Genomic DNA, 6,000 nt, shown 5'->3' on the forward strand with positions numbered 1-6,000 from the left:
GCGAAATAAGCAGAACTTTATCATAATAGTTTTCAGGCCTACATGGAGGTCGTATATCGATCTGATTGCAGCAGTTATTATTAACAAACCCTTCTAGATTCTACCTTTTTGCTTTTGGGTTAGTTATACCTTTTTATTAGGAAGAAAATGTATTAAACATAAAGAGCTAAAAGTGTATAACCAAAAATTAAAGAACAGAATAGATAGAAAGAGAGTTTCTTCCGGAATAAACATCACGATGGGAGAAAGATTTAGCCCATTATGGGCAAATAATTGTTGGCCAGAGTCCTTATTCCAGATAAGACGTATCCAAATTGAAGAGCTAAAACTAAACCAAAAAACTAAGCAAACAATAAGACAGAAATTGAGCTTCTTCTATTATGATCACCATCGTTACCAATTTATTAACAATCTGGACGCACGTCTCGCCTCAAGATTTTAGACCATTACGGGCAAGCAAATGCTGACCAGAGTCCTTGATATAGAGTTCTATTTCAGGCTTTTTGGCTTTATTAACCTAATCGTCTTTTATAATGTCCTCGAGATGAAAACCAGCAGTAAATAATATTCCAGCATTATAAATAGAACTACTTTCACCTTCATAATTAAATAAATTAGCATTAAACAACCTTAAATTAATTGGACCTAAGTCACGGAGCTACTAATAGTGCCAAGTGTAAGACCTAGATAACAAACGAGTTTAAATATTTCGTGTTGGCGATCCATCAGATAATATATATACTGTGGACACATAATATTTAATCTGTGTATTGTCTTCGAGTATTTGATTCATTTAATATATGACAAATGTAATTTATATAACTGCCAATTGCAAAAGCCAACTGTCATTTGTCGGATATCATGATGGACATCGATTTTAGTGACATTAATAAACTTGATTTGATTGCTACATTCGACATTTCTTTGTTTACTGCCGGTTTTTTTAACATCAGGAATATTTTTAGCAAAGCTAACAGCCTATGGCGGAACGTGAAACCAGTATGACGAATATTACTTTATCTTTCTATCAAGCTTTCCAGACCAGAGCTAGCTGTGTATATTGCTTGTAGGGACTGGTCTGCTCTAATCACTACGACTGATTTACTCTTATTTAGTTACTCAACCAGTTAGTTGTGTATTTAATATATTGACTCTAATGAATTAGTGCTAGTTGGTAGTTTGTTTTCATGCATTTCGACTTAAAAATGTAAAGTTACAATTAAAATATAAGGAGCAACACGCAAGTTTCTTGATCGTTCTTCTTGTGACGAGAGAGCTATCAGAATGAGTGGTTGATTAAAAAAAAAAATATAACTATTTCAAAGTGCTTAACTTTATTTGAACAAAGAATTTTCTATTATTATTTCTATCTTCTTTTACTATTCTATTAGATATGGAAAAAGAAATTATCTATATTGAAATAAACTCATTACAAGCACTTTTGAATAGTCATATTTTGATTCTGCCACTCATTCGGAACGCAAACTTATCATAAGAAGAATGAGCAGGAAACTTGTGTGTTGCTCTTTTGAACAGATTTTTTTTATATAAATAATTATTTATATTTGTTTTTTATATTCTATTGCTGACAATGGGATCAGTAATCATCATCATTAATATTATCTTCTGTCGAAAAGGGGATTATTAGTAATGTGGCCTGATGATCTTATTGCTAGCAATATCAGGTTGAGCTCCACCTGGAAACTAACTCGACAAATTCTTGGTGAATTTGTCACTATGGGCTAAATGACCTTGCTCATCTTATCATCCTCCACTGGTGCCTCACCAGCGTAAACCATTAACGCAGGCGGGTGCACCATAAACAAAAAAATGTCTTCCCCTTAATCACTTGTAGCGTTCTGGTGCGTACCGCACCTGACCACGAGAAGCAAGTAGGACGCAGTGGTGGTATCACGGCGATCTGTCGCCGTCGAGACATTAATCTGGCTCGTGATGACTGCCCAAGGTCGCGGTTAGAAAGGTGCCTGCCGCGAGTTGTAGGACCGTGCATTTATTTACGTTAATTAGTGTTGTCTTGTCACAAATCTATGCTCAGATAAAGTTTATGCTGTCGGGTTAGGACGATAAGGTAGCATTCCTTGCATTGTTACAGATTATAATCGTAGAGCTGATAAACTGTAATACTATTAATTAGTAACGGCGTATTTTGATATGGCATGAGTACAATTATTGAAATGGACTTTATTGTAAACAAAATACAGCTTATTTTACTAGTAACACTGCTTTTTATAGATGAAAGATAAAATTTTAGGAGAAAATCTTGAATGGAACTGGAAAGGAGGAGAGATTCTTAGTCTATGTATACTTTATGACGACCTCGGTGGTCTAGCGGTCTAGCACACCGCTTTACGATCGATGATCGCGGGTTCGATTCCTTGCACGGCACAAACATTTGTATTCATGAGTATGATTGTTTGTATCTGGGTATTTTCTATGTATAATATGTATGTATTTGCAAAAAAAAATCTATGGACATGTATCAGTAATCTAGTACTCATAACACAAGCTTTAACTAGCTTAGCTTGGGTCTAGATGGCGCTGTGAACGGACAGACAGCGACTGCGACTTTTTTATACTATGTAGTGATTCACTCCGTAATTACCACTCTCTAGTGACGTAACAATGTATGCAGATGTTGCAGATCATGTCGTGCCACAGCACTATCTGTGGTGCAGATGACAAGTGACACCGGTGCGCGGGCGCACGCAGAGATAAATCACCGGCCGGCGTGTCGCCATCTCAGCTGAGCAGATAAAGATAGCTACATCACTAAACACCTGCTGAGTATTTTACTATACAACTAACCAATTTAGTTGATTCGAGAAGGTGTGGAAACCTTGTGCAAATATTTGTATTCACGAAAGGAAAGGAAACACAGGGAGCCCATATTTCCTAGTTATTTAGTTGGACCCGGTAACAACTAAATAATGTAGTTGATGTCAAAACTAGGAAATATTTACTGTGTTTCCTTGTGCAAATATTGAGTATAATTTATAGTTTTTTTTATGGATAATAATGGAATGGTGCACTCGCCTGCGCTAACGGTTTACGCTGGCGGGGCACCAGTGAAGGATGATAAGATGAACATGAGGTCACGTCAGTTAGCCCATCGTGACAAATTCACCAGGAATTAAACCGTTCTACGTCCGATGTTCGCGGGTTCATATCCATACAAACATTTGTATTCATGAGTATGATTGTTTGTATCGGTTTAGGTGTTTTTTATTCATACTTACAAAAAAAAAATGTTAGCTAGCGTAGCTTCATTATTCTATATACATCGGACAACTTTATATACTTACTAGCGGATTCCGCAAACGCTATTTTGCCATATAAATTAAAATCCGAATTAAAAAATAGGGGTTGATATTAGGAGGCTGTAAATTTACGGTTGTATGTATTTTTTAATGCAACATTTTAAATATACATATAAAATTTCATCAAAATCGGTCAAGCCGTTTCGGAGGAGTATAAACACGAAACATGTGACACAAGAAATAATAAAATAATCTTTATTCAAATAAACTCATTACAAGCACTTTTGAATAGTCATATTTTTTAATATACCACTCATTCGGAACGTAGATTCATTACAAGAAGAATGAACAAGAAACTTGGGTGTTGCTCTTTTGAATTGATGTTTTTTTTTATATAAATAATTACAAATTTTATATATAAAAACTAAAGGTTTAAAGTAGAAGCTTTTCTAAATATAGGCATAAATAATCTCAGGATAATAACAATCTCAGGACAATTCACACAGCGCTATCTAGACCCAAGTTAAGCTAGCTAAAGCTTGTGTTACGGGTACTAGACAACTAATACAAATACATATATATTTTTTCGTAAATACATACGTATTATCATAGAAAACACCCAGACCGACAAAAACAATCATACTCTTGAACACAATTTGTGCCGTGCGAGGAATCGAACCCGCGACCATCGCGAAGTAAGTCGGTGTACATAACCGCTAGACCACCGAGGCCGTCAGTCTTGTCTATGATATTGTAGCCGAGTAGCTTTCTTGTCGTGTTCCGGTTGGAAGCCAGTGGAATATGACAGTGAAATTACCGTGTATGATGTCTTCATGATTCAACGGTCGAGTGCGCCCGCAGAAGCAGCTTGTCTGGACATCTTCACTAATTAGGTACCCTTATTGTTTAGTTGGGCAAAATACAACAATAATAAAAATTATAATTTAAGAGCTGTGCTCTTATCGGTGGAGCTCCCGCCACCTTCCATGATCTTCTATCAGTCTTTTTAGCTGTTGATACGACACGACTCCAACTTTTTCTTTAACTTGCTTGATATAGCTGTGTCTCGGTCTTCCCCTTCCTCTCTTTCCATCTATTTTTAATTCTATTAAATTATTACCTAACTATTCCCGCGACTTCGTCTGCGTGGAACTTAACTGATTTTTGCTGAAATAAAACAGCCTAAGTTACTCCTTATTACATTAGCGTGTACCTGCTAAAAAAAGTCCCGTCAAAATCGGTCCAACCATTTTAGAGATTAGCCGGAACAAACAAACAGACAGCAGACAGACAGACAAAAATTGTAAAAATTGTTATTTTGGTATATTTACCGTATTTATTTTCATATGCATGTAGTAAAAAACGGTTATTTCAATATTACAAACAGACACTCCAATTGTATTTATATGTGTAGTTAAGTTCGTCGTGTCATATCAAGTGCCCAGTAAGGCTATAGAAAAATGGTATTAAAGACATATAATATAATAATAATAATAATCTCAGGACAATTCACACAGCGCCATCTAGACCCAAGTTAAGCTAGCTAAATCTTGTGTTATGGATACTAGACAACTGATACAAATACATAGATATTTTTTTCGTAAATACATACATATTATACATAGAAATACCCGGACCGATACAAACAATCATACTCATGAATGTTTGTGCCGTGCGAAGAATCGAACCCGCGACCATCGGACGTAAAGCGGTGTGCTAGACCACGGAGGTCGTCAATCAATATATTAGTTTTAAAATATTATTTCATATGTATGTTAGTCTGTAAGGTATTTATGATATGGGCCCAGTTGATTGAAATAAATAAATAAAAATAATATATAAATATATTATCGTGACCACGAGGCAGTATATCACAGGAACTGGTTCTAAGTAAACAAGCTATATATATATATATACATATATAATTCTATAATTCTATAATGTGAATATTTACAATGTTTCTTAATATATATTACAGTATATTAAAGTATATAATAATTTATAGAAGGCAGCCATTGCACATGTAAGTTTTACTCATGTTAATTTATAAATTAACTTGTAACATTTAAAAACCATAGCCAGAGCTCATTGGTTCATAAAAAACATTGAAGTACATACATATCTAGAAATTCCAACTGTAAAAGAAGAAATACAGAAAGACTGACAAGAATTATTCTGCACGACGTTATTCTGCAGATTTACGTTAGTTCACTATAGTATCTATTACAATAACAAAACAAACTATTATAAATACGATCATAAGAAATACAATAAATATATCTTAATCATTACATAGTACAAAACAAAGTCGCTGTCACTGTAGGGACAGCCCTATGTATAATATCTTTATTGTCTAATATTTTTTTTTTTACAAATACAAATTAATTATGAAGTCCCTGTATTCTGAGGTAGGTATAGAAAATACCTGTGTTTTCTATTTCCTGAAACACAGGTATTTTCTCAGTCAAAGTCCTCTTCCATATTGAGGTGTACTTTAAGTGAGTTTGTTTTGATATATTACAATTTAAGTAGGTTGGTGTAATTGTGTGTGTGTGTGTGTGTGTGTGTGAGTGTGAGTGTATGTGTGTGTGTCTTGAGAAATTGGTGATAATCTAGAAACGCCAATAGAAGTGCATGCTTAAATCTATGAAATTGCGCAACGGATATTGAATCGGTAGGTAGAGTGATTCTAGAAGAAGGTTTATATGTATAATACAATATA

The sequence above is a fragment of the Achroia grisella genome, unplaced genomic scaffold (assembly GCF_030625045.1).
Source record: "Achroia grisella isolate CSIRO2021 unplaced genomic scaffold, CSIRO_AGI_Agris_v1 utg4142, whole genome shotgun sequence".
Taxonomy (NCBI): Eukaryota; Metazoa; Arthropoda; class Insecta; order Lepidoptera; family Pyralidae; genus Achroia; species Achroia grisella.